General features: G+C 42.7%; 35 non-coding genes and 1 pseudogene across 35 annotated transcripts; all 36 read right to left on the bottom strand.

Moving 5' to 3' along the window:
• Positions 1-131: 131 nt before the first annotated feature.
• Positions 132-250, bottom strand: LOC142997879 (5S ribosomal RNA). The gene has a single exon (XR_012962585.1). It is a non-coding gene; the product is annotated as a 5S ribosomal RNA (ribosomal RNA).
• A 489-nt stretch (positions 251-739) lies between these two features.
• Positions 740-858, bottom strand: LOC142997867 (5S ribosomal RNA). The gene has a single exon (XR_012962574.1). It is a non-coding gene; the product is annotated as a 5S ribosomal RNA (ribosomal RNA).
• A 743-nt stretch (positions 859-1601) lies between these two features.
• On the bottom strand, positions 1602-1720 carry LOC142998738 (5S ribosomal RNA). The gene has a single exon (XR_012963035.1). It is a non-coding gene; the product is annotated as a 5S ribosomal RNA (ribosomal RNA).
• A 489-nt stretch (positions 1721-2209) lies between these two features.
• LOC142997856 (5S ribosomal RNA) lies at positions 2210-2328 on the bottom strand. Its single transcript, XR_012962563.1, has one exon. It is a non-coding gene; the product is annotated as a 5S ribosomal RNA (ribosomal RNA).
• Positions 2329-3067: 739 nt separating this feature from the next.
• On the bottom strand, positions 3068-3186 carry LOC142997844 (5S ribosomal RNA). Its single transcript, XR_012962552.1, has one exon. It is a non-coding gene; the product is annotated as a 5S ribosomal RNA (ribosomal RNA).
• Positions 3187-3675: 489 nt separating this feature from the next.
• LOC142998696 (5S ribosomal RNA) lies at positions 3676-3794 on the bottom strand. Its single transcript, XR_012962994.1, has one exon. It is a non-coding gene; the product is annotated as a 5S ribosomal RNA (ribosomal RNA).
• Positions 3795-4537: 743 nt separating this feature from the next.
• LOC142997833 (5S ribosomal RNA) lies at positions 4538-4656 on the bottom strand. The gene has a single exon (XR_012962541.1). It is a non-coding gene; the product is annotated as a 5S ribosomal RNA (ribosomal RNA).
• A 489-nt stretch (positions 4657-5145) lies between these two features.
• On the bottom strand, positions 5146-5264 carry LOC142997082 (5S ribosomal RNA). The gene has a single exon (XR_012961821.1). It is a non-coding gene; the product is annotated as a 5S ribosomal RNA (ribosomal RNA).
• A 739-nt stretch (positions 5265-6003) lies between these two features.
• On the bottom strand, positions 6004-6122 carry LOC142997822 (5S ribosomal RNA). Its single transcript, XR_012962530.1, has one exon. It is a non-coding gene; the product is annotated as a 5S ribosomal RNA (ribosomal RNA).
• Positions 6123-6611: 489 nt separating this feature from the next.
• Positions 6612-6730, bottom strand: LOC142998712 (5S ribosomal RNA). The gene has a single exon (XR_012963010.1). It is a non-coding gene; the product is annotated as a 5S ribosomal RNA (ribosomal RNA).
• Positions 6731-7459: 729 nt separating this feature from the next.
• On the bottom strand, positions 7460-7578 carry LOC142997810 (5S ribosomal RNA). The gene has a single exon (XR_012962518.1). It is a non-coding gene; the product is annotated as a 5S ribosomal RNA (ribosomal RNA).
• A 489-nt stretch (positions 7579-8067) lies between these two features.
• Positions 8068-8186, bottom strand: LOC142998625 (5S ribosomal RNA). Its single transcript, XR_012962927.1, has one exon. It is a non-coding gene; the product is annotated as a 5S ribosomal RNA (ribosomal RNA).
• A 731-nt stretch (positions 8187-8917) lies between these two features.
• On the bottom strand, positions 8918-9036 carry LOC142998836 (5S ribosomal RNA). The gene has a single exon (XR_012963126.1). It is a non-coding gene; the product is annotated as a 5S ribosomal RNA (ribosomal RNA).
• Positions 9037-9525: 489 nt separating this feature from the next.
• LOC142998399 (5S ribosomal RNA) lies at positions 9526-9644 on the bottom strand. Its single transcript, XR_012962736.1, has one exon. It is a non-coding gene; the product is annotated as a 5S ribosomal RNA (ribosomal RNA).
• A 725-nt stretch (positions 9645-10369) lies between these two features.
• On the bottom strand, positions 10370-10488 carry LOC142998711 (5S ribosomal RNA). Its single transcript, XR_012963009.1, has one exon. It is a non-coding gene; the product is annotated as a 5S ribosomal RNA (ribosomal RNA).
• Positions 10489-10977: 489 nt separating this feature from the next.
• Positions 10978-11096, bottom strand: LOC142998624 (5S ribosomal RNA). Its single transcript, XR_012962926.1, has one exon. It is a non-coding gene; the product is annotated as a 5S ribosomal RNA (ribosomal RNA).
• Positions 11097-11585: 489 nt separating this feature from the next.
• On the bottom strand, positions 11586-11704 carry LOC142998665 (5S ribosomal RNA). Its single transcript, XR_012962964.1, has one exon. It is a non-coding gene; the product is annotated as a 5S ribosomal RNA (ribosomal RNA).
• Positions 11705-12441: 737 nt separating this feature from the next.
• Positions 12442-12560, bottom strand: LOC142998664 (5S ribosomal RNA). The gene has a single exon (XR_012962963.1). It is a non-coding gene; the product is annotated as a 5S ribosomal RNA (ribosomal RNA).
• Positions 12561-13049: 489 nt separating this feature from the next.
• On the bottom strand, positions 13050-13168 carry LOC142997799 (5S ribosomal RNA). Its single transcript, XR_012962507.1, has one exon. It is a non-coding gene; the product is annotated as a 5S ribosomal RNA (ribosomal RNA).
• Positions 13169-13909: 741 nt separating this feature from the next.
• LOC142997788 (5S ribosomal RNA) lies at positions 13910-14028 on the bottom strand. The gene has a single exon (XR_012962496.1). It is a non-coding gene; the product is annotated as a 5S ribosomal RNA (ribosomal RNA).
• A 489-nt stretch (positions 14029-14517) lies between these two features.
• On the bottom strand, positions 14518-14636 carry LOC142997776 (5S ribosomal RNA). The gene has a single exon (XR_012962485.1). It is a non-coding gene; the product is annotated as a 5S ribosomal RNA (ribosomal RNA).
• Positions 14637-15365: 729 nt separating this feature from the next.
• LOC142998832 (5S ribosomal RNA) lies at positions 15366-15484 on the bottom strand. The gene has a single exon (XR_012963122.1). It is a non-coding gene; the product is annotated as a 5S ribosomal RNA (ribosomal RNA).
• A 489-nt stretch (positions 15485-15973) lies between these two features.
• LOC142998487 (5S ribosomal RNA) lies at positions 15974-16092 on the bottom strand. Its single transcript, XR_012962823.1, has one exon. It is a non-coding gene; the product is annotated as a 5S ribosomal RNA (ribosomal RNA).
• Positions 16093-16581: 489 nt separating this feature from the next.
• LOC142997765 (5S ribosomal RNA) lies at positions 16582-16700 on the bottom strand. The gene has a single exon (XR_012962474.1). It is a non-coding gene; the product is annotated as a 5S ribosomal RNA (ribosomal RNA).
• A 733-nt stretch (positions 16701-17433) lies between these two features.
• LOC142997752 (5S ribosomal RNA) lies at positions 17434-17552 on the bottom strand. The gene has a single exon (XR_012962463.1). It is a non-coding gene; the product is annotated as a 5S ribosomal RNA (ribosomal RNA).
• A 739-nt stretch (positions 17553-18291) lies between these two features.
• LOC142998221 (5S ribosomal RNA) lies at positions 18292-18400 on the bottom strand (annotated as a pseudogene).
• Positions 18401-18890: 490 nt separating this feature from the next.
• LOC142997740 (5S ribosomal RNA) lies at positions 18891-19009 on the bottom strand. Its single transcript, XR_012962452.1, has one exon. It is a non-coding gene; the product is annotated as a 5S ribosomal RNA (ribosomal RNA).
• Positions 19010-19738: 729 nt separating this feature from the next.
• Positions 19739-19857, bottom strand: LOC142998720 (5S ribosomal RNA). The gene has a single exon (XR_012963018.1). It is a non-coding gene; the product is annotated as a 5S ribosomal RNA (ribosomal RNA).
• A 489-nt stretch (positions 19858-20346) lies between these two features.
• On the bottom strand, positions 20347-20465 carry LOC142998745 (5S ribosomal RNA). The gene has a single exon (XR_012963041.1). It is a non-coding gene; the product is annotated as a 5S ribosomal RNA (ribosomal RNA).
• Positions 20466-20954: 489 nt separating this feature from the next.
• LOC142998750 (5S ribosomal RNA) lies at positions 20955-21073 on the bottom strand. The gene has a single exon (XR_012963046.1). It is a non-coding gene; the product is annotated as a 5S ribosomal RNA (ribosomal RNA).
• A 735-nt stretch (positions 21074-21808) lies between these two features.
• On the bottom strand, positions 21809-21927 carry LOC142997729 (5S ribosomal RNA). The gene has a single exon (XR_012962441.1). It is a non-coding gene; the product is annotated as a 5S ribosomal RNA (ribosomal RNA).
• Positions 21928-22416: 489 nt separating this feature from the next.
• Positions 22417-22535, bottom strand: LOC142998636 (5S ribosomal RNA). Its single transcript, XR_012962937.1, has one exon. It is a non-coding gene; the product is annotated as a 5S ribosomal RNA (ribosomal RNA).
• Positions 22536-23274: 739 nt separating this feature from the next.
• On the bottom strand, positions 23275-23393 carry LOC142997718 (5S ribosomal RNA). Its single transcript, XR_012962430.1, has one exon. It is a non-coding gene; the product is annotated as a 5S ribosomal RNA (ribosomal RNA).
• A 735-nt stretch (positions 23394-24128) lies between these two features.
• On the bottom strand, positions 24129-24247 carry LOC142997706 (5S ribosomal RNA). The gene has a single exon (XR_012962419.1). It is a non-coding gene; the product is annotated as a 5S ribosomal RNA (ribosomal RNA).
• A 489-nt stretch (positions 24248-24736) lies between these two features.
• Positions 24737-24855, bottom strand: LOC142997070 (5S ribosomal RNA). The gene has a single exon (XR_012961809.1). It is a non-coding gene; the product is annotated as a 5S ribosomal RNA (ribosomal RNA).
• Positions 24856-25584: 729 nt separating this feature from the next.
• Positions 25585-25703, bottom strand: LOC142997693 (5S ribosomal RNA). The gene has a single exon (XR_012962407.1). It is a non-coding gene; the product is annotated as a 5S ribosomal RNA (ribosomal RNA).
• Positions 25704-26119: the final 416 nt, after the last annotated feature.

The following is a 26119-nucleotide window of genomic DNA, read 5'->3' as shown; positions in this document are numbered from 1 at the left end:
AAAGCTCTTTAAATGTTATTGTACTTTTGTACAGCTGTGCAGCATTGAGTGAAGTGTAAAAAGCTGCAATAATATTTCCTGAAATGACAGTGAAGGAGATCCAGCGCCCCCCGCTGCTTAGAGGGCGAAAATGCTTACGGCACCGGGTATTCCCAGGCGGTCTCCCATCCAAGTACTAACCCGGCCCGACCCTGCTTAGCTTCCGAGATCGGACGAGATCGGGCGTGTTCAGAGTGGTATGGCCGTAAACGAGGAGTGCAGCCACACACAGGCTCTTTATAGGTGAGACAGACCCGGGTCAAGTCACTGTGCACACAAAGATACCAAACTACGTTTTTGGAAAATAATTTATGATCCAAATCAACATTTAAAGCTTTGGTGATGGAGGGTTAGGTCAGGAGAAATGAATTTCTCCTCTTTTCCTCTCCTTTTCTCTCTTTTTTTTCTTATCTTGTCTTCTACCCCAGTGTCATTTAGTAAATATTATTGTCGCATTTTACACTTCACTCAATGCTGCACAGCTGTAGAACTTTCTTCATCTTTGTTCATATAATTGTGATGTTGAGTAATTAGCCAATTGAAAGAGGTTCTCAGTTATATTCCTTTTTAAAGCTCTTTAAATGTTATTGTACTTTTGTACAGCTGTGCAGCATTGAGTGAAGTGTAAAAAGCTGCAATAATATTTCCTGAAATGACAGTGAAGGAGAAACAGCGCCCCCCGCTGCTTAGAGGGCGAAAATGCTTACGGCACCGGGTATTCCCAGGCGGTCTCCCATCCAAGTACTAACCCGGCCCGACCCTGCTTAGCTTCCGAGATCGGACGAGATCGGGCGTGTTCAGAGTGGTATGGCCGTAAACGAGGAGTGCAGCCACACACAGGCTCTTTATAGGTGAGACAGACCCGGGTCAAGTCATTGTGTACACACAACTACGTTAAAGTTCATGAATATCACAATTAACATGATGCCTTCATTAGAAACACACATTTCTGGTTAGTCAAGTCTTACCTCATGAAACTGATAATCCACACATAGAACATAAAAAGTGACCACTAACAACTCCTACGCTCACGATGGTCATCATCATCATCTTCATCATCTTCATCATCATCTTCATCATCACACAGTGGCTCGTCTCATTCACTTCTCATGTGCATTTATTCTTCATATATTATGACCATGTACAATACTGGTTTTCTGATTGTGTGCTTTCATATATCTTTCCTAATGTAACTTCAATGTTTTTTGAAATGTTTATGGGTTCAAAGCCAGCTGGAACCATCTTTGGCTTTTCCTCACTTCCACACACACACACACACACACACACACACGGTCTCTCTCTCTCTCTCTCTCTCTCTCTCTCTCTCTCTCTCTCTCTCTCTGTGTGTGGGGAGGGGGCGTATACAGAATACCAGGACAGAGGGAGTGTTAATTTGCAAATTGTAGAAGTTTCTCAGTTATATTCCTTTTTAAAGCTCTTTAAATGTTATTGTACTTTTGTACAGCTGTGCAGCATTGAGTGAAGTGTAAAAAGCTGCAATAATATTTCCTGAAATGACAGTGAAGGAGAAACAGCGCCCCCCGCTGCTTAGAGGGCGAAAATGCTTACGGCACCGGGTATTCCCAGGCGGTCTCCCATCCAAGTACTAACCCGGCCCGACCATGCTTAGCTTCCGAGATCGGACGAGATCGGGCGTGTTCAGAGTGGTATGGCCGTAAACGAGGAGTGCAGCCACACACAGGCTCTTTATAGGTGAGACAGACCCGGGTCAAGTCATTGTGCACACAAAGATACCAAACTACGTTTTTGGAAAATAATTTATGATCCAAATCAACATTTAAAGCTTTGGTGATGGAGGGTTAGGTCAGGAGAAATGAATTTCTCCTCTTTTCCTCTCCTTTTCTCTCTTTTTTTTCTTATCTTGTCTTCTACCCCAGTGTCATTTAGTAAATATTATTGTCGCATTTTACACTTCACTCAATGCTGCACAGCTGTAGAACTTTCTTCATCTTTGTTCATATAATTGTGATGTTGAATAATTAGCCAATTGAAAGAGGTTCTCAGTTATATTCCTTTTTAAAGCTCTTTAAATGTTATTGTACTTTTGTACAGCTGTGCAGCATTGAGTGAAGTGTAAAAAGCTGCAATAATATTTCCTGAAATGACAGTGAAGGAGAAACAGCGCCCCCCGCTGCTTAGAGGGCGAAAATGCTTACGGCACCGGGTATTCCCAGGCGGTCTCCCATCCAAGTACTAACCCGGCCCGACCCTGCTTAGCTTCCGAGATCGGACGAGATCGGGCGTGTTCAGAGTGGTATGGCCGTAAACGAGGAGTGCAGCCACACACAGGCTCTTTATAGGTGAGACAGACCCGGGTCAAGTCATTGTGTACACACAACTACGTTAAAGTTCATGAATATCACAATTAACATGATGCCTTCATTAGAAACACACATTTCTGGTTAGTCAAGTCTTACCTCATGAAACTGATAATCCACACATAGAACATAAAAAGTGACCACTAACAACTCCTACGCTCACGATGGTCATCATCATCATCTTCATCATCTTCATCATCATCTTCATCATCACACAGTGGCTCGTCTCATTCACTTCTCATGTGCATTTATTCTTCATATATTATGACCATGTACAATACTGGTTTTCTGATTGTGTGCTTTCATATATCTTTCCTAATGTAACTTCAATGTTTTTTGAAATGTTTATGGGTTCAAAGCCAGCTGGAACCATCTTTGGCTTTTCCTCACTTCCACACACACACACACACACACACACACACACGGTCTCTCTCTCTCTCTCTCTCTCTCTCTTTCTCTCTCTCTCTCTGTGTGTGGGGAGGGGGCGTATACAGAATACCAGGACAGAGGGAGTGTTAATTTGCAAATTGTAGAAGTTTCTCAGTTATATTCCTTTTTAAAGCTCTTTAAATGTTATTGTACTTTTGTACAGCTGTGCAGCATTGAGTGAAGTGTAAAAAGCTGCAATAATATTTCCTGAAATGACAGTGAAGGAGAAACAGCGCCCCCCGCTGCTTAGAGGGCGAAAATGCTTACGGCACCGGGTATTCCCAGGCGGTCTCCCATCCAAGTACTAACCCGGCCCGACCCTGCTTAGCTTCCGAGATCGGACGAGATCGGGCGTGTTCAGAGTGGTATGGCCGTAAACGAGGAGTGCAGCCACACACAGGCTCTTTATAGGTGAGACAGACCCGGGTCAAGTCATTGTGCACACAAAGATACCAAACTACGTTTTTGGAAAATAATTTATGATCCAAATCAACATTTAAAGCTTTGGTGATGGAGGGTTAGGTCAGGAGAAATGAATTTCTCCTCTTTTCCTCTCCTTTTCTCTCTTTTTTTTCTTATCTTGTCTTCTACCCCAGTGTCATTTAGTAAATATTATTGTCGCATTTTACACTTCACTCAATGCTGCACAGCTGTAGAACTTTCTTCATCTTTGTTCATATAATTGTGATGTTGAGTAATTAGCCAATTGAAAGAGGTTCTCAGTTATATTCCTTTTTAAAGCTCTTTAAATGTTATTGTACTTTTGTACAGCTGTGCAGCATTGAGTGAAGTGTAAAAAGCTGCAATAATATTTCCTGAAATGACAGTGAAGGAGAAACAGCGCCCCCCGCTGCTTAGAGGGCGAAAATGCTTACGGCACCGGGTATTCCCAGGCGGTCTCCCATCCAAGTACTAACCCGGCCCGACCCTGCTTAGCTTCCGAGATCGGACGAGATCGGGCGTGTTCAGAGTGGTATGGCCGTAAATGAGGAGTGCAGCCACACACAGGCTCTTTATAGGTGAGACAGACCCGGGTCAAGTCATTGTGTACACACAACTACGTTAAAGTTCATGAATATCACAATTAACATGATGCCTTCATTAGAAACACACATTTCTGGTTAGTCAAGTCTTACCTCATGAAACTGATAATCCACACATAGAACATAAAAAGTGACCACTAACAACTCCTACGCTCACGATGGTCATCATCATCATCTTCATCATCTTCATCATCATCTTCATCATCACACAGTGGCTCGTCTCATTCACTTCTCATGTGCATTTATTCTTCATATATTATGACCATGTACAATACTGGTTTTCTGATTGTGTGCTTTCATATATCTTTCCTAATGTAACTTCAATGTTTTTTGAAATGTTTATGGGTTCAAAGCCAGCTGGAACCATCTTTGGCTTTTCCTCACTTCCACACACACACACACACACACACACACACACACACGGTCTCTCTCTCTCTCTCTCTCTCTCTCTTTCTCTCTCTCTCTCTGTGTGTGGGGAGGGGGCGTATACAGAATACCAGGACAGAGGGAGTGTTAATTTGCAAATTGTAGAAGTTTCTCAGTTATATTCCTTTTTAAAGCTCTTTAAATGTTATTGTACTTTTGTACAGCTGTGCAGCATTGAGTGAAGTGTAAAAAGCTGCAATAATATTTCCTGAAATGACAGTGAAGGAGAAACAGCGCCCCCCGCTGCTTAGAGGGCGAAAATGCTTACGGCACCGGGTATTCCCAGGCGGTCTCCCATCCAAGTACTAACCCGGCCCGACCCTGCTTAGCTTCCGAGATCGGACGAGATCGGGCGTGTTCAGAGTGGTATGGCCGTAAACGAGGAGTGCAGCCACACACAGGCTCTTTATAGGTGAGACAGACCCGGGTCAAGTCATTGTGCACACAAAGATACCAAACTACGTTTTTGGAAAATAATTTATGATCCAAATCAACATTTAAAGCTTTGGTGATGGAGGGTTAGGTCAGGAGAAATGAATTTCTCCTCTTTTCCTCTCCTTTTCTCTCTTTTTTTTCTTATCTTGTCTTCTACCCCAGTGTCATTTAGTAAATATTATTGTCGCATTTTACACTTCACTCAATGCTGCACAGCTGTAGAACTTTCTTCATCTTTGTTCATATAATTGTGATGTTGAATAATTAGCCAATTGAAAGAGGTTCTCAGTTATATTCCTTTTTAAAGCTCTTTAAATGTTATTGTACTTTTGTACAGCTGTGCAGCATTGAGTGAAGTGTAAAAAGCTGCAATAATATTTCCTGAAATGACAGTGAAGGAGAAACAGCGCCCCCCGCTGCTTAGAGGGCGAAAATGCTTACGGCAACGGGTATTCCCAGGCGGTCTCCCATCCAAGTACTAACCCGGCCCGACCCTGCTTAGCTTCCGAGATCGGACGAGATCGGGCGTGTTCAGAGTGGTATGGCCGTAAACGAGGAGTGCAGCCACACACAGGCTCTTTATAGGTGAGACAGACCCGGGTCAAGTCATTGTGTACACACAACTACGTTAAAGTTCATGAATATCACAATTAACATGATGCCTTCATTAGAAACACACATTTCTGGTTAGTCAAGTCTTACCTCATGAAACTGATAATCCACACATAGAACATAAAAAGTGACCACTAACAACTCCTACGCTCACGATGGTCATCATCATCATCTTCATCATCTTCATCATCATCTTCATCATCACACAGTGGCTCGTCTCATTCACTTCTCATGTGCATTTATTCTTCATATATTATGACCATGTACAATACTGGTTTTCTGATTGTGTGCTTTCATATATCTTTCCTAATGTAACTTCAATGTTTTTTGAAATGTTTATGGGTTCAAAGCCAGCTGGAACCATCTTTGGCTTTTCCTCACTTCCACACACACACACACACACACACACACACACGGTCTCTCTCTCTCTCTCTCTCTCTCTCTTTCTCTCTCTCTCTCTGTGTGTGGGGAGGGGGCGTATACAGAATACCAGGACAGAGGGAGTGTTAATTTGCAAATTGTAGAAGTTTCTCAGTTATATTCCTTTTTAAAGCTCTTTAAATGTTATTGTACTTTTGTACAGCTGTGCAGCATTGAGTGAAGTGTAAAAAGCTGCAATAATATTTCCTGAAATGACAGTGAAGGAGAAACAGCGCCCCCCGCTGCTTAGAGGGCGAAAATGCTTACGGCACCGGGTATTCCCAGGCGGTCTCCCATCCAAGTACTAACCCGGCCCGACCCTGCTTAGCTTCCGAGATCGGACGAGATCGGGCGTGTTCAGAGTGGTATGGCCGTAAACGAGCAGTGCAGCCACACACAGGCTCTTTATAGGTGAGACAGACCCGGGTCAAGTCACTGTGCACACAAAGATACCAAACTACGTTTTTGGAAAATAATTTATGATCCAAATCAACATTTAAAGCTTTGGTGATGGAGGGTTAGGTCAGGAGAAATGAATTTCTCCTCTTTTCCTCTCCTTTTCTCTCTTTTTTTTCTTATCTTGTCTTCTACCCCAGTGTCATTTAGTAAATATTATTGTCGCATTTTACACTTCACTCAATGCTGCACAGCTGTAGAACTTTCTTCATCTTTGTTCATATAATTGTGATGTTGAATAATTAGCCAATTGAAAGAGGTTCTCAGTTATATTCCTTTTTAAAGCTCTTTAAATGTTATTGTACTTTTGTACAGCTGTGCAGCATTGAGTGAAGTGTAAAAAGCTGCAATAATATTTCCTGAAATGACAGTGAAGGAGAAACAGCGCCCCCCGCTGCTTAGAGGGCGAAAATGCTTACGGCACCGGGTATTCCCAGGCAGTCTCCCATCCAAGTACTAACCCGGCCCGACCCTGCTTAGCTTCCGAGATCGGACGAGATCGGGCGTGTTCAGAGTGGTATGGCCGTAAACGAGGAGTGCAGCCACACACAGGCTCTTTATAGGTGAGACAGACCCGGGTCAAGTCATTGTGTACACACAACTACGTTAAAGTTCATGAATATCACAATTAACATGATGCCTTCATTAGAAACACACATTTCTGGTTAGTCAAGTCTTACCTCATGAAACTGATAATCCACACATAGAACATAAAAAGTGACCACTAACAACTCCTACGCTCACGATGGTCATCATCATCATCTTCATCATCTTCATCATCATCTTCATCATCACACAGTGGCTCGTCTCATTCACTTCTCATGTGCATTTATTCTTCATATATTATGACCATGTACAATACTGGTTTTCTGATTGTGTGCTTTCATATATCTTTCCTAATGTAACTTCAATGTTTTTTGAAATGTTTATGGGTTCAAAGCCAGCTGGAACCATCTTTGGCTTTTCCTCACTTCCACACACACACACACACACACACACACGGTCTCTCTCTCTCTCTCTCTCTCTCTCTCTCTCTCTCTGTGTGTGGGGAGGGGGCGTATACAGAATACCAGGACAGAGGGAGTGTTAATTTGCAAATTGTAGAAGTTTCTCAGTTATATTCCTTTTTAAAGCTCTTTAAATGTTATTGTACTTTTGTACAGCTGTGCAGCATTGAGTGAAGTGTAAAAAGCTGCAATAATATTTCCTGAAATGACAGTGAAGGAGAAACAGCGCCCCCCGCTGCTTAGAGGGCGAAAATGCTTACGGCACCGGGTATTCCCAGGCGGTCTCCCATCCAAGTACTAACCCGGCCCGACCCTGCTTAGCTTCCGAGATCGGACGAGATCGGGCGTGTTCAGAGTGGTATGGCCGTAAACGAGGAGTGCAGCCACACACAGGCTCTTTATAGGTGAGACAGACCCGGGTCAAGTCACTGTGCACACAAAGATACCAAACTACGTTTTTGGAAAATAATTTATGATCCAAATCAACATTTAAAGCTTTGGTGATGGAGGGTTAGGTCAGGAGAAATGAATTTCTCCTCTTTTCCTCTCCTTTTCTCTCTTTTTTTTCTCATCTTGTCTTCTACCCCAGTGTCATTTAGTAAATATTATTGTCGCATTTTACACTTCACTCAATGCTGCACAGCTGTAGAACTTTCTTCATCTTTGTTCATATAATTGTGATGTTGAATAATTAGCCAATTGAAAGAGGTTCTCAGTTATATTCCTTTTTAAAGCTCTTTAAATGTTATTGTACTTTTGTACAGCTGTGCAGCATTGAGTGAAGTGTAAAAAGCTGCAATAATATTTCCTGAAATGACAGTGAAGGAGAAACAGCGCCCCCCGCTGCTTGGAGGGCAAAAATGCTTACGGCACCGGGTATTCCCAGGCGGTCTCCCATCCAAGTACTAACCCGGCCCGACCCTGCTTAGCTTCCGAGATCAGACGAGATCGGGCGTGTTCAGAGTGGTATGGCCGTAAACGAGGAGTGCAGCCACACACAGGCTCTTTATAGGTGAGACAGACCCGGGTCAAGTCATTGTGTACACACAACTACGTTAAAGTTCATGAATATCACAATTAACATGATGCCTTCATTAGAAACACACATTTCTGGTTAGTCAAGTCTTACCTCATGAAACTGATAATCCACACATAGAACATAAAAAGTGACCACTAACAACTCCTACGCTCACGATGGTCATCATCATCATCTTCATCATCTTTATCATCATCTTCATCATCACACAGTGGCTCGTCTCATTCACTTCTCATGTGCATTTATTCTTCATATATTATGACCATGTACAATACTGGTTTTCTGATTGTGTGCTTTCATATATCTTTCCTAATGTAACTTCAATGTTTTTTGAAATGTTTATGGGTTCAAAGCCAGCTGGAACCATCTTTGGCTTTTCCTCACTTCCACACACACACACACACACACACACGGTCTCTCTCTCTCTCTCTCTCTCTCTCTCTCTCTCTCTCTCTGTGTGTGGGGAGGGGGCGTATACAGAATACCAGGACAGAGGGAGTGTTAATTTGCAAATTGTAGAAGTTTCTCAGTTATATTCCTTTTTAAAGCTCTTTAAATGTTATTGTACTTTTGTACAGCTGTGCAGCATTGAGTGAAGTGTAAAAAGCTGCAATAATATTTCCTGAAATGACAGTGAAGGAGAAACAGCGCCCCCCGCTGCTTAGAGGGTGAAAATGCTTACGGCACCGGGTATTCCCAGGCGGTCTCCCATCCAAGTACTAACCCGGCCCGACCCTGCATAGCTTCCGAGATCGGACGAGATCGGGCGTGTTCAGAGTGGTATGGCCGTAAACGAGGAGTGCAGCCACACACAGGCTCTTTATAGGTGAGACAGACCCGGGTCAAGTCACTGTGCACACAAAGATACCAAACTACGTTTTTGGAAAATAATTTATGATCCAAATCAACATTTAAAGCTTTGGTGATGGAGGGTTAGGTCAGGAGAAATGAATTTCTCCTCTTTTCCTCTCCTTTTCTCTCTTTTTTTTCTTATCTTGTCTTCTACCCCAGTGTCATTTAGTAAATATTATTGTCGCATTTTACACTTCACTCAATGCTGCACAGCTGTAGAACTTTCTTCATCTTTGTTCATATAATTGTGATGTTGAATAATTAGCCAATTGAAAGAGGTTCTCAGTTATATTCCTTTTTAAAGCTCTTTAAATGTTATTGTACTTTTGTACAGCTGTGCAGCATTGAGTGAAGTGTAAAAAGCTGCAATAATATTTCCTGAAATGACAGTGAAGGAGAAACAGAGCCCCCCGCTGCTAAGAGGGCGAAAATGCTTACGGCACCAGGTATTCCCAGGCGGTCTCCCATCCAAGTACTAACCCGGCCCGACCCTGCTTAGCTTCCGAGATCGGACGAGATCGGGCGTGTTCAGAGTGGTATGGCCGTAAACGAGGAGTGCAGCCACACACAGGCTCTTTATAGGTGAGACAGACCCGGGTCAAGTCATTGTGTACACACAACTACGTTAAAGTTCATGAATATCACAATTAACATGATGCCTTCATTAGAAACACACATTTCTGGTTAGTCAAGTCTTACCTCATGAAACTGATAATCCACACATAGAACATAAAAAGTGACCACTAACAACTCCTACGCTCACGATGGTCATCATCATCATCTTCATCATCTTCATCATCACCTTCATCATCACACAGTGGCTCGTCTCATTCACTTCTCATGTGCATTTATTCTTCATATATTATGACCATGTACAATACTGGTTTTCTGATTGTGTGCTTTCATATATCTTTCCTAATGTAACTTCAATGTTTTTTGAAATGTTTATGGGTTCAAAGCCAGCTGGAACCATCTTTGGCTTTTCCTCACTTCCACACACACACACACACACACACACGGTCTCTCTCTCTCTCTCTCTCTCTCTCTCTCTCTCTGTGTGTGGGGAGGGGGCGTATACAGAATACCAGGACAGAGGGAGTGTTAATTTGCAAATTGTAGAAGTTTCTCAGTTATATTCCTTTTTAAAGCTCTTTAAATGTTATTGTACTTTTGTACAGCTGTGCAGCATTGAGTGAAGTGTAAAAAGCTGCAATAATATTTCCTGAAATGACAGTGAAGGAGAAACAGCGCCCCCCGCTGCTTAGAGGGCGAAAATGCTTACGGCACCGGGTATTCCCAGGCAGTCTCCCATCCAAGTACTAACCCGGCCCGACCCTGCTTAGCTTCCGAGATCGGACGAGATCGGGCGTGTTCAGAGTGGTATGGCCGTAAACGAGGAGTGCAGCCACACACAGGCTCTTTATAGGTGAGACAGACCCGGGTCAAGTCACTGTGCACACAAAGATACCAAACTACGTTTTTGGAAAATAATTTATGATCCAAATCAACATTTAAAGCTTTGGTGATGGAGGGTTAGGTCAGGAGAATTGAATTTCTCCTCTTTTCCTCTCCTTTTCTCTCTTTTTTTTCTTATCTTGCCTTCTACCCCAGTGTCATTTAGTAGATATTATTGTCGCATTTTACACTTCACTCAATGCTGCACAGCTGTAGAACTTTCTTCATCTTTGTTCATATAATTGTGATGTTGAATAATTAGCCAATTGAAAGAGGTTCTCAGTTATATTCCTTTTTAAAGCTCTTTAAATGTTATTGTACTTTTGTACAGCTGTGCAGCATTGAGTGAAGTGTAAAAAGCTGCAATAATATTTCCTGAAATGACAGTGAAGGAGAAACAGCGCCCCCCGCTGCTTAGAGGGCGAAAATGCTTACGGCACCGGGTATTCCCAGGCGGTCTCCCATCCAAGTACTAACCCGGCCCGACCCTGCTTAGCTTCCGAGATCAGACGAGATCGGGCGTGTTCAGAGTGGTATGGCCGTAAACGAGGAGTGCAGCCACACACAGGCTCTTTATAGGTGAGACAGACCCGGGTCAAGTCACTGTGCACACAAAGATACCAAACTACGTTTTTGGAAAATAATTTATGATCCAAATCAACATTTAAAGCTTTGGTGATGGAGGGTTAGGTCAGGAGAAATGAATTTCTCCTCTTTTCCTCTCCTTTTCTCTCTTTTTTTTCTTATCTTGTCTTCTACCCCAGTGTCATTTAGTAAATATTATTGTCGCATTTTACACTTCACTCAATGCTGCACAGCTGTAGAACTTTCTTCATCTTTGTTCATATAATTGTGATGTTGAAAAATTAGCCAATTGAAAGAGGTTCTCAGTTATATTCCTTTTTAAAGCTCTTTAAATGTTATTGTACTTTTGTACAGCTGTGCAGCATTGAGTGAAGTGTAAAAAGCTGCAATAATATTTCCTGAAATGACAGTGAAGGAGAAACAGCGCCCCCCGCTGCTTAGAGGGCGAAAATGCTTACGGCACCGGGTATTCCCAGGCGGTCTCCCATCCAAGTACTAACCCAGCCCGACCCTGCTTAGCTTCCGAGATCGGACGAGATCGGGCGTGTTCAGAGTGGTATGGCCGTAAACGAGGAGTGCAGCCACACACAGGCTCTTTATAGGTGAGACAGACCCGGGTCAAGTCATTGTGTACACACAACTACGTTAAAGTTCATGAATATCACAATTAACATGATGCCTTCATTAGAAACACACATTTCTGGTTAGTCAAGTCTTACCTCATGAAACTGATAATCCACACATAGAACTTAAAAAGTGACCACTAACAACTCCTACGCTCACGATGGTCATCATCATCATCTTCATCATCTTCATCATCATCTTCATCATCACACAGTGGCTCGTCTCATTCACTTCTCATGTGCATTTATTCTTCATATATTATGACCATGTACAATACTGGTTTTCTGATTGTGTGCTTTCATATATCTTTCCTAATGTAACTTCAATGTTTTTTGAAATGTTTATGGGTTCAAAGCCAGCTGGAACCATCTTTGGCTTTTCCTCACTTCCACACACACACACACACACACACACACACGGTCTCTCTCTCTCTCTCTCTCTCTCTCTCTCTCTCTCTCTCTCTGTGTGTGGGGAGGGGGCGTATACAGAATACCAGGACAGAGGGAGTGTTAATTTGCAAATTGTAGAAGTTTCTCAGTTATATTCCTTTTTAAAGCTCTTTAAATGTTATTGTACTTTTGTACAGCTGTGCAGCATTGAGTGAAGTGTAAAAAGCTGCAATAATATTTCCTGAAATGACAGTGAAGGAGAAACAGCGCCCCCCGCTGCTTAGAGGGCGAAAATGCTTACGGCACCGGGTATTCCCAGGCGGTCTCCCATCCAAGTACTAACCCAGCCCGACCCTGCTTAGCTTCCGAGATCGGACGAGATCGGGCGTGTTCAGAGTGGTATGGCCGTAAACGAGGAGTGCAGCCACACACAGGCTCTTTATAGGTGAGACAGACCCGGGTCAAGTCACTGTGCACACAAAGATACCAAACTACGTTTTTGGAAAATAATTTATGATCCAAATCAACATTTAAAGCTTTGGTGATGGAGGGTTAGGTCAGGAGAAATGAATTTCTCCTCTTTTCCTCTCCTTTTCTCTCTTTTTTTTCTTATCTTGTCTTCTACCCCAGTGTCATTTAGTAAATATTATTGTCGCATTTTACACTTCACTCAATGCTGCACAGCTGTAGAACTTTCTTCATCTTTGTTCATATAATTGTGATGTTGAATAATTAGCCAATTGAAAGAGGTTCTCAGTTATATTCCTTTTTAAAGCTCTTTAAATGTTATTGTACTTTTGTACAGCTGTGCAGCATTGAGTGAAGTGTAAAAAGCTGCAATAATATTTCCTGAAATGACAGTGAAGGAGAAACAGCGCCCCCCGCTGCTTAGAGGGCGAAAATGCTTACGGCACCGGGTATTCCCAGGCGGTCTCCCATCCAAGTACTAACCCGGCCCGACCCTGCTTAGCTTCCGAGATCGGACGAGATCGGGCGTGTTCAGAGTGGTATGGCCGTAAACGAGGAGTGCAGCCACACACAGGCTCTTTATAGGTGAGACAGACCCGGGTCAAGTCATTGTGTACACACAACTACGTTAAAGTTCATGAATATCACAATTAACATGATGCCTTCATTAGAAACACACATTTCTGGTTAGTCAAGTCTTACCTCATGAAACTGATAATCCACACATAGAACATAAAAAGTGACCACTAACAACTCCTACGCTCACGATGGTCATCATCATCATCTTCATCATCTTCATCATCATCTTCATCATCACACAGTGGCTCGTCTCATTCACTTCTCATGTGCATTTATTCTTCATATATTATGACCATGTACAATACTGGTTTTCTGATTGTGTGCTTTCATATATCTTTCCTAATGTAACTTCAATGTTTTTTGAAATGTTTATGGGTTCAAAGCCAGCTGGAACCATCTTTGGCTTTTCCTCACTTCCACACACACACACACACACACACACACACGGTCTCTCTCTCTCTCTCTCTCTCTCTCTCTCTCTCTCTCTCTCTCTCTGTGTGTGGGGAGGGGGCGTATACAGAATACCAGGACAGAGGGAGTGTTAATTTGCAAATTGTAGAAGTTTCTCAGTTATATTCCTTTTTAAAGCTCTTTAAATGTTATTGTACTTTTGTACAGCTGTGCAGCATTGAGTGAAGTGTAAAAAGCTGCAATAATATTTCCTGAAATGACAGTGAAGGAGAAACAGCGCCCCCCGCTGCTTAGAGGGCGAAAATGCTTACGGCACCGGGTATTCCCAGGCGGTCTCCCATCCAAGTACTAACCCGGCCCGACCCTGCTTAGCTTCCGAGATCGGACGAGATCGGGCGTGTTCAGAGTGGTATGGCCGTAAACGAGGAGTGCAGCCACACACAGGCTCTTTATAGGTGAGACAGACCCGGGTCAAGTCACTGTGCACACAAAGATACCAAACTACGTTTTTGGAAAATAATTTATGATCCAAATCAACATTTAAAGCTTTGGTGATGGAGGGTTAGGTCAGGAGAAATGAATTTCTCCTCTTTTCCTCTCCTTTTCTCTCTTTTTTTTCTTATCTTGTCTTCTACCCCAGTGTCATTTAGTAAATATTATTGTCGCATTTTACACTTCACTCAATGCTGCACAGCTGTAGAACTTTCTTCATCTTTGTTCATATAATTGTGATGTTGAAAAATTAGCCAATTGAAAGAGGTTCTCAGTTATATTCCTTTTTAAAGCTCTTTAAATGTTATTGTACTTTTGTACAGCTGTGCAGCATTGAGTGAAGTGTAAAAAGCTGCAATAATATTTCCTGAAATGACAGTGAAGGAGAAACAGCGCCCCCCGCTGCTTAGAGGGCGAAAATGCTTACGGCACCGGGTATTCCCAGGCGGTCTCCCATCCAAGTACTAACCCGGCCCGACCCTGCTTAGCTTCCGAGATCGGACGAGATCGGGCGTGTTCAGAGTGGTATGGCCGTAAACGAGGAGTGCAGCCACACACAGGCTCTTTATAGGTGAGACAGACCCGGGTCAAGTCATTGTGTACACACAACTACGTTAAAGTTCATGAATATCACAATTAACATGATGCCTTCATTAGAAACACACATTTCTGGTTAGTCAAGTCTTACCTCATGAAACTGATAATCCACACATAGAACATAAAAAGTGACCACTAACAACTCCTACGCTCACGATGGTCATCATCATCATCTTCATCATCTTCATCATCATCTTCATCATCACACAGTGGCTCGTCTCATTCACTTCTCATGTGCATTTATTCTTCATATATTATGACCATGTACAATACTGGTTTTCTGATTGTGTGCTTTCATATATCTTTCCTAATGTAACTTCAATGTTTTTTGAAATGTTTATGGGTTCAAAGCCAGCTGGAACCATCTTTGGCTTTTCCTCACTTCCACACACACACACACACACACACACGGTCTCTCTCTCTCTCTCTCTCTCTCTCTCTCTCTCTCTCTGTGTGTGGGGAGGGGGCGTATACAGAATACCAGGACAGAGGGAGTGTTAATTTGCAAATTGTAGAAGTTTCTCAGTTATATTCCTTTTTAAAGCTCTTTAAATGTTATTGTACTTTTGTACAGCTGTGCAGCATTGAGTGAAGTGTAAAAAGCTGCAATAATATTTCCTGAAATGACAGTGAAGGAGAAACAGCGCCCCCCGCTGCTTAGAGGGCGAAAATGCTTACGGCACCGGGTATTCCCAGGCGGTCTCCCATCCAAGTACTAACCCGGCCCGACCCTGTTTAGCTTCCAAGATCGGACGAGATCGGGCGTGTTCAGAGTGGTATGGCCGTAAACGAGGAGTGCAGCCACACACAGGCTCTTTATAGGTGAGACAGACCCGGGTCAAGTCACTGTGCACACAAAGATACCAAACTACGTTTTTGGAAAATAATTTATGATCCAAATCAACATTTAAAGCTTTGGTGATGGAGGGTTAGGTCAGGAGAAATGAATTTCTCCTCTTTTCCTCTCCTTTTCTCTCTTTTTTTTCTTATCTTGTCTTCTACCCCAGTGTCATTTAGTAAATATTATTGTCGCATTTTACACTTCACTCAATGCTGCACAGCTGTAGAACTTTCTTCATCTTTGTTCATATAATTGTGATGTTGAATAATTAGCCAATTGAAAGAGGTTCTCAGTTATATTCCTTTTTAAAGCTCTTTAAATGTTATTGTACTTTTGTACAGCTGTGCAGCATTGAGTGAAGTGTAAAAAGCTGCAATAATATTTCCTGAAATGACAGTGAAGGAGAAACAGCGCCCCCCGCTGCTTAGAGGGCGAAAATGCTTACGGCACCGGGTATTCCCAGGCGGTCTCCCATCCAAGTACTAACCCGGCCCTACCCTGCTTAGCTTCCGAGATCGGACGAGATCGGGCGTGTTCAGAGTGGTATGGCCGTAAACGAGGAGTGCAGCCACACACAGGCTCTTTATAGGTGAGACAGACCCGGGTCAAGTCACTGTGCACACAAAGATACCAAACTACGTTTTTGGAAAATAATTTATGATCCAAATCAACATTTAAAGCTTTGGTGATGGAGGGTTAGGTCAGGAGAAATGAATTTCTCCTCTTTTCCTCTCCTTTTCTCTCTTTTTTTTCTTATCTTGTCTTCTACCCCAGTGTCATTTAGTAAATATTATTGTCGCATTTTACACTTCACTCAATGCTGCACAGCTGTAGAACTTTCTTCATCTTTGTTCATATAATTGTGATGTTGAATAATTAGCCAATTGAAAGAGGTTCTCAGTTATATTCCTTTTTAAAGCTCTTTAAATGTTATTGTACTTTTGTACAGCTGTGCAGCATTGAGTGAAGTGTAAAAAGCTGCAATAATATTTCCTGAAATGACAGTGAAGGAGAAACAGCGCCCCCCGCTGCTTAGAGGGCAAAAATGCTTACGGCACCGGGTATTCCCAGGCGGTCTCCCATCCAAGTACTAACCCGGCCCGACCCTGCTTAGCTTCCGAGATCGGACGAGATCGGGCGTGTTCAGAGTGGTATGGCCGTAAACGAGGAGTGCAGCCACACACAGGCTCTTTATAGGTGAGACAGACCCGGGTCAAGTCATTGTGTACACACAACTACGTTAAAGTTCATGAATATCACAATTAACATGATGCCTTCATTAGAAACACACATTTCTGGTTAGTCAAGTCTTACCTCATGAAACTGATAATCCACACATAGAACATAAAAAGTGACCACTAACAACTCCTACGCTCACGATGGTCATCATCATCATCTTCATCATCTTCATCATCATCTTCATCATCACACAGTGGCTCGTCTCATTCACTTCTCATGTGCATTTATTCTTCATATATTATGACCATGTACAATACTGGTTTTCTGATTGTGTGCTTTCATATATCTTTACTAATGTAACTTCAATGTTTTTTGAAATGTTTATGGGTTCAAAGCCAGCTGGAACCATCTTTGGCTTTTCCTCACTTCCACACACACACACACACACACACACACACGGTCTCTCTCTCTCTCTCTCTCTCTCTCTCTCTCTCTCTCTGTGTGTGGGGAGGGGGCGTATACAGAATACCAGGACAGAGGGAGTGTTAATTTGCAAATTGTAGAAGTTTCTCAGTTATATTCCTTTTTAAAGCTCTTTAAATGTTATTGTACTTTTGTACAGCTGTGCAGCATTGAGTGAAGTGTAAAAAGCTGCAATAATATTTCCTGAAATGACAGTGAAGGAGAAACAGCGCCCCCCGCTGCTTAGAGGGCGAAAATGCTTACGGCACCGGGTATTCCCAGGCGGTCTCCCATCCAAGTACTAACCCGGCCCGACCCTGCTTAGCTTCCGAGATCGGACGAGATCGGGCGTGTTCAGAGTGGTATGGCCGTAAACGAGGAGTGCAGCCACACACAGGCTCTTTATAGGTGAGACAGACCCGGGTCAAGTCATTGTGTACACACAACTACGTTAAAGTTCATGAATATCACAATTAACATGATGCCTTCATTAGAAACACACATTTCTGGTTAGTCAAGTCTTACCTCATGAAACTGATAATCCACACATAGAACATAAAAAGTGACCACTAACAACTCCTACGCTCACGATGGTCATCATCATCATCTTCATCATCTTCATCATCATCTTCATCATCACACAGTGGCTCGTCTCATTCACTTCTCATGTGCATTTATTCTTCATATATTATGACCATGTACAATACTGGTTTTCTGATTGTGTGCTTTCATATATCTTTCCTAATGTAACTTCAATGTTTTTTGAAATGTTTATGGGTTCAAAGCCAGCTGGAACCATCTTTGGCTTTTCCTCACTTCCACACACACACACACACACACACACACACGGTCTCTCTCTCTCTCTCTCTCTCTCTCTCTCTCTCTCTCTCTCTCTGTGTGTGGGGAGGGGGCGTATACAGAATACCAGGACAGAGGGAGTGTTAATTTGCAAATTGTAGAAGTTTCTCAGTTATATTCCTTTTTAAAGCTCTTTAAATGTTATTGTACTTTTGTACAGCTGTGCAGCATTGAGTGAAGTGTAAAAAGCTGCAATAATATTTCCTGAAATGACAGTGAAGGAGAAACAGCGCCCCCCGCTGCTTAGAGGGCGAAAATGCTTACGGCACCGGGTATTCCCAGGCGGTCTCCCATCCAAGTACTAACCCGGCCCGACCCTGCTTAGCTTCTGAGATCGGGCGTGTTCAGAGTGGTATGGCCGTAAACGAGGAGTGCAGCCACACACAGGCTCTTTATAGGTGAGACAGACCCGGGTCAAGTCACTGTGCACACAAAGATACCAAAACTACGTTTTTGGAAAATAATTTATGATCCAAATCAACATTTAAAGCTTTGGTGATGGAGGGTTAGGTCAGGAGAAATGAATTTCTCCTCTTTTCCTCTCCTTTTCTCTCTTTTTTTTCTTATCTTGTCTTCTACCCCAGTGTCATTTAGTAAATATTATTGTCGCATTTTACACTTCACTCAATGCTGCACAGCTGTAGAACTTTCTTCATCTTTGTTCATATAATTGTGATGTTGAATAATTAGCCAATTGAAAGAGGTTCTCAGTTATATTCCTTTTTAAAGCTCTTTAAATGTTATTGTACTTTTGTACAGCTGTGCAGCATTGAGTGAAGTGTAAAAAGCTGCAATAATATTTCCTGAAATGACAGTGAAGGAGAAACAGCGCCCCCCGCTGCTTAGAGGGCGAAAATGCTTACGGCACCGGGTATTCCCAGGCGGTCTCCCATCCAAGTACTAACCCGGCCCGACCCTGCTTAGCTTCCGAGATCGGACGAGATCGGGCGTGTTCAGAGTGGTATGGCCGTAAACGAGGAGTGCAGCCACACACAGGCTCTTTATAGGTGAGACAGACCCGGGTCAAGTCATTGTGTACACACAACTACGTTAAAGTTCATGAATATCACAATTAACATGATGCCTTCATTAGAAACACACATTTCTGGTTAGTCAAGTCTTACCTCATGAAACTGATAATCCACACATAGAACATAAAAAGTGACCACTAACAACTCCTACGCTCACGATGGTCATCATCATCATCTTCATCATCTTCATCATCATCTTCATCATCACACAGTGGCTCGTCTCATTCACTTCTCATGTGCATTTATTCTTCATATATTATGACCATGTACAATACTGGTTTTCTGATTGTGTGCTTTCATATATCTTTCCTAATGTAACTTCAATGTTTTTTGAAATGTTTATGGGTTCAAAGCCAGCTGGAACCATCTTTGGCTTTTCCTCACTTCCACACACACACACACACACACACACACACGGTCTCTCTCTCTCTCTCTCTCTCTCTCTCTCTCTCTGTGTGTGGGGAGGGGGCGTATACAGAATACCAGGACAGAGGGAGTGTTAATTTGCAAATTGTAGAAGTTTCTCAGTTATATTCCTTTTTAAAGCTCTTTAAATGTTATTGTACTTTTGTACAGCTGTGCAGCATTGAGTGAAGTGTAAAAAGCTGCAATAATATTTCCTGAAATGACAGTGAAGGAGAAACAGCGCCCCCCGCTGCTTAGAGGGCGAAAATGCTTACGGCACCGGGTATTCCCAGGCGGTCTCCCATCCAAATACTAACCCGGCCCGACCCTGCTTAGCTTCCGAGATCGGACGAGATCGGGCGTGTTCAGAGTGGTATGGCCGTAAACGAGGAGTGCAGCCACACACAGGCTCTTTATAGGTGAGACAGACCCGGGTCATGTCACTGTGCACACAAAGATACCAAACTACGTTTTTGGAAAATAATTTATGATCCAAATCAACATTTAAAGCTTTGGTGATGGAGGGTTAGGTCAGGAGAAATGAATTTCTCCTCTTTTCCTCTCCTTTTCTCTCTTTTTTTTCTTATCTTGTCTTCTACCCCAGTGTCATTTAGTAAATATTATTGTCGCATTTTACACTTCACTCAATGCTGCACAGCTGTAGAACTTTCTTCATCTTTGTTCATATAATTGTGATGTTGAATAATTAGCCAATTGAAAGAGGTTCTCAGTTATATTCCTTTTTAAAGCTCTTTAAATGTTATTGTACTTTTGTACAGCTGTGCAGCATTGAGTGAAGTGTAAAAAGCTGCAATAATATTTCCTGAAATGACAGTGAAGGAGAAACAGCGCCCCCCGCTGCTTAGAGGGCGAAAATGCTTACGGCACCGGGTATTCCCAGGCGGTCTCCCATCCAAGTACTAACCCAGCCCGACCCTGCTTAGCTTCCGAGCTCGGACGAGATCGGGCGTGTTCAGAGTGGTATGGCCGTAAACGAGGAGTGCAGCCACACACAGGCTCTTTATAGGTGAGACAGACCCGGGTCAAGTCACTGTGCACACAAAGATACCAAACTACGTTTTTGGAAAATAATTTATGATCCAAATCAACATTTAAAGCTTTGGTGATGGAGGGTTAGGTCAGGAGAAATGAATTTCTCCTCTTTTCCTCTCCTTTTCTCTCTTCTTTTTCTTATCTTGTCTTCTACCCCAGTGTCATTTAGTAAATATTATTGTCGCATTTTACACTTCACTCAATGCTGCACAGCTGTAGAACTTTCTTCATCTTTGTTCATATAATTGTGATGTTGAATAATTAGCCAATTGAAAGAGGTTCTCAGTTATATTCCTTTTTAAAGCTCTTTAAATGTTATTGTACTTTTGTACAGCTGTGCAGCATTGAGTGAAGTGTAAAAAGCTGCAATAATATTTCCTGAAATGACAGTGAAGGAGAAACAGCGCCCCCCGCTGCTTAGAGGGCGAAAATGCTTACGGCACCGGGTATACCCAGGCGGTCTCCCATCCAAGTACTAACCCGGCCCGACCCTGCTTAGCTTCCGAGATCGGACGAGATCGGGCGTGTTCAGAGTGGTATGGCCGTAAACGAGGAGTGCAGCCACACACAGGCTCTTTATAGGTGAGACAGACCCGGGTCAAGTCATTGTGTACACACAACTACGTTAAAGTTCATGAATATCACAATTAACATGATGCCTTCATTAGAAACACACATTTCTGGTTAGTCAAGTCTTACCTCATGAAACTGATAATCCACACATAGAACATAAAAAGTGACCACTAACAACTCCTACGCTCACGATGGTCATCATCATCATCTTCATCATCTTCATCATCATCTTCATCATCACACAGTGGCTCGTCTCATTCACTTCTCATGTGCATTTATTCTTCATATATTATGACCATGTACAATACTGGTTTTCTGATTGTGTGCTTTCATATATCTTTCCTAATGTAACTTCAATGTTTTTTGAAATGTTTATGGGTTCAAAGCCAGCTGGAACCATCTTTGGCTTTTCCTCACTTCCACACACACACACACACACACACACACACGGTCTCTCTCTCTCTCTCTCTCTCTCTCTCTCTCTCTCTCTCTGTGTGTGGGGAGGGGGCGTATACAGAATACCAGGACAGAGGGAGTGTTAATTTGCAAATTGTAGAAGTTTCTCAGTTATATTCCTTTTTAAAGCTTTTTAAATGTTATTGTACTTTTGTACAGCTGTGCAGCATTGAGTGAAGTGTAAAAAGCTGCAATAATATTTCCTGAAATGACAGTGAAGGAGAAACAGCGCCCCCCGCTGCTTAGAGGGCGAAAATGCTTACGGCACCGGGTATTCCCAGGCGGTCTCCCATCCAAGTACTAACCCGGCCCGACCCTGCTTAGCTTCCGAGATCGGACGAGATCGGGCGTGTTCAGAGTGGTATGGCCGTAAACGAGGAGTGCAGCCACACACAGGCTCTTTATAGGTGAGACAGACCCGGGTCAAGTCACTGTGCACACAAAGATACCAAACTACGTTTTTGGAAAATAATTTATGATCCAAATCAACATTTAAAGCTTTGGTGATGGAGGGTTAGGTCAGGAGAAATGAATTTCTCCTCTTTTCCTCTCCTTTTCTCTCTTTTTTTTCTTATCTTGTCTTCTACCCCAGTGTCATTTAGTAAATATTATTGTCGCATTTTACACTTCACTCAATGCTGCACAGCTGTAGAACTTTCTTCATCTTTGTTCATATAATTGTGATGTTGAATAATTAGCCAATTGAAAGAGGTTCTCAGTTATATTCCTTTTTAAAGCTCTTTAAACGTTATTGTACTTTTGTACAGCTGTGCAGCATTGAGTGAAGTGTAAAAAGCTGCAATAATATTTCCTGAAATGACAGTGAAGGAGAAACAGCGCCCCCCGCTGCTTAGAGGGCAAAAATGCTTACGGCACCGGGTATTCCCAGGCGGTCTCCCATCCAAGTACTAACCCGGCCCACCCCTGCTTAGCTTCCGAGATCGGACGAGATCGGGCGTGTTCAGAGTGGTATGGCCGTAAACGAGGAGTGCAGCCACACACAGGCTCTTTATAGGTGAGACAGACCCGGGTCAAGTCATTGTGTACACACAACTACGTTAAAGTTCATGAATATCACAATTAACATGATGCCTTCATTAGAAACACACATTTCTGGTTAGTCAAGTCTTACCTCATGAAACTGATAATCCACACATAGAACATAAAAAGTGACCACTAACAACTCCTACGCTCACGATGGTCATCATCATCATCTTCATCATCTTCATCATCATCTTCATCATCACACAGTGGCTCGTCTCATTCACTTCTCATGTGCATTTATTCTTCATATATTATGACCATGTACAATACTGGTTTTCTGATTGTGTGCTTTCATATATCTTTCCTAATGTAACTTCAATGTTTTTTGAAATGTTTATGGGTTCAAAGCCAGCTGGAACCATCTTTGGCTTTTCCTCACTTCCACACACACACACACACACACACACGGTCTCTCTCTCTCTCTCTCTCTCTCTCTCTCTCTCTCTCTCTCTCTCTCTGTGTGTGGGGAGGGGGCGTATACAGAATACCAGGACAGAGGGAGTGTTAATTTGCAAATTGTAGAAGTTTCTCAGTTATATTCCTTTTTAAAGCTCTTTAAATGTTATTGTACTTTTGTACAGCTGTGCAGCATTGAGTGAAGTGTAAAAAGCTGCAATAATATTTCCTGAAATGACAGTGAAGGAGAAACAGCGCCCCCCGCTGCTTAGAGGGCAAAAATGCTTACGGCACCGGGTATTCCCAGGCGGTCTCCCATCCAAGTACTAACCCGGCCCGACCCTGCTTAGCTTCCGAGATCGGACGAGATCGGGCGTGTTCAGAGTGGTATGGCCGTAAACGAGGAGTGCAGCCACACACAGGCTCTTTATAGGTGAGACAGACCCGGGTCAAGTCATTGTGTACACACAACTACGTTAAAGTTCATGAATATCACAATTAACATGATGCCTTCATTAGAAACACACATTTCTGGTTAGTCAAGTCTTACCTCATGAAACTGATAATCCACACATAGAACATAAAAAGTGACCACTAACAACTCCTACGCTCACGATGGTCATCATCATCATCTTCATCATCTTCATCATCATCTTCATCATCACACAGTGGCTCGTCTCATTCACTTCTCATGTGCATTTATTCTTCATATATTATGACCATGTACAATACTGGTTTTCTGATTGTGTGCTTTCATATATCTTTCCTAATGTAACTTCAATGTTTTTTGAAATGTTTATGGGTTCAAAGCCAGCTGGAACCATCTTTGGCTTTTCCTCACTTCCACACACACACACACACACACACACACACGGTCTCTCTCTCTCTCTCTCTCTCTCTCTCTCTCTCTCTCTCTGTGTGTGGGGAGGGGGCGTATACAGAATACCAGGACAGAGGGAGTGTTAACTTGCAAATTGTAGAAGTTTCTCAGTTATATTCCTTTTTAAAGCTCTTTAAATGTTATTGTACTTTTGTACAGCTGTGCAGCATTGAGTGAAGTGTAAAAAGCTGCAATAATATTTCCTGAAATGACAGTGAAGGAGAAACAGCGCCCCCCGCTGCTTAGAGGGCGAAAATGCTTACGGCACCGGGTATTCCCAGGCGGTCTCCCATCCAAGTACTAACCCGGCCCGACCCTGCTTAGCTTCCGAGATCGGACGAGATCGGGCGTGTTCAGAGTGGTATGGCCGTAAACGAGGAGTGCAGCCACACACAGGCTCTTTATAGGTGAGACAGACCCGGGTCAAGTCACTGTGCACACAAAGATACCAAACTACGTTTTTGGAAAATAATTTATGATCCAAATCAACATTTAAAGCTTTGGTGATGGAGGGTTAGGTCAGGAGAAATGAATTTCTCCTCTTTTCCTCTCCTTTTCTCTCTTTTTTTTCTTATCTTGTCTTCTACCCCAGTGTCATTTAGTAAATATTATTGTCGCATTTTACACTTCACTCAATGCTGCACAGCTGTAGAACTTTCTTCATCTTTGTTCATATAAATGTGATGTTGAATAATTAGCCAATTGAAAGAGGTTCTCAGTTATATTCCTTTTTAAAGCTCTTTAAATGTTATTGTACTTTTGTACAGCTGTGCAGCATTGAGTGAAGTGTAAAAAGCTGCAATAATATTTCCTGAAATGACAGTGAAGGAGAAACAGCGCCCCCCGCTGCTTAGAGGGCAAAAATGCTTACGGCACCGGGTATTCCCAGGCGGTCTCCCATCCAAGTACTAACCCAGCCCGACCCTGCTTAGCTTCCAAGATCGGACGAGATCGGGCGTGTTCAGAGTGGTATGGCCGTAAACGAGGAGTGCAGCCACACACAGGCTCTTTATAGGTGAGACAGACCCGGGTCAAGTCATTGTGTACACACAACTACGTTAAAGTTCATGAATATCACAATTAACATGATGCCTTCATTAGAAACACACATTTCTGGTTAGTCAAGTCTTACCTCATGAAACTGATAATCCACACATAGAACATAAAAAGTGACCACTAACAACTCCTACGCTCACAATGGTCATCATCATCATCTTCATCATCTTCATCATCATCTTCATCATCACACAGTGGCTCGTCTCATTCACTTCTCATGTGCATTTATTCTTCATATATTATGACCATGTACAATACTGGTTTTCTGATTGTGTGCTTTCATATATCTTTCCTAATGTAACTTCAATGTTTTTTGAAATGTTTATGGGTTCAAAGCCAGCTGGAACCATCTTTGGCTTTTCCTCACTTCCACACACACACACACACACACACACGGTCTCTCTCTATCTCTCTCTCTCTCTCTCTCTCTCTCTCTGTGTGTGGGGAGGGGGCGTATACAGAATACCAGGACAGAGGGAGTGTTAATTTGCAAATTGTAGAAGTTTCTCAGTTATATTCCTTTTTAAAGCTTTTTAAATGTTATTGTACTTTTGTACAGCTGTGCAGCATTGAGTGAAGTGTAAAAAGCTGCAATAATATTTCCTGAAATGACAGTGAAGGAGAAACAGCGCCCCCCGCTGCTTAGAGGGCGAAAATGCTTACGGCACCGGGTATTCCCAGGCGGTCTCCCATCCAAGTACTAACCCGGCCCGACCCTGCTTAGCTTCCGAGATCGGACGAGATCGGGCGTGTTCAGAGTGGTATGGCCGTAAACGAGGAGTGCAGCCACACACAGGCTCTTTATAAGTGAGACAGACCCGGGTCAAGTCACTGTGCACACAAAGATACCAAACTACGTTTTTGGAAAATAATTTATGATCCAAATCAACATTTAAAGCTTTGGCGATGGAGGGTTAGGTCAGGAGAAATGAATTTCTCCTCTTTTCCTCTCCTTTTCTCTCTTTTTTTTCTTATCTTGTCTTCTACCCCAGTGTCATTTAGTAAATATTATTGTCGCATTTTACACTTCACTCAATGCTGCACAGCTGTAGAACTTTCTTCATCTTTGTTCATATAATTGTGATGTTGAATAATTAGCCAATTGAAAGAGGTTCTCAGTTATATTCCTTTTTAAAGCTCTTTAAATGTTATTGTACTTTTGTACAGCTGTGCAGCATTGAGTGAAGTGTA

The sequence above is a fragment of the Genypterus blacodes genome, unplaced genomic scaffold (assembly GCF_046128005.1).
Source record: "Genypterus blacodes isolate CSIRO-AG114 ecotype Tasmania unplaced genomic scaffold, CSIRO-AGI_Gbla_v1 ptg000039l_1, whole genome shotgun sequence".
Taxonomy (NCBI): domain Eukaryota; kingdom Metazoa; phylum Chordata; class Actinopteri; order Ophidiiformes; family Ophidiidae; genus Genypterus; species Genypterus blacodes.
Note: the sequence above shows the minus strand (reverse complement) of the source record. Positions and strands in the feature narration are given on the sequence as shown.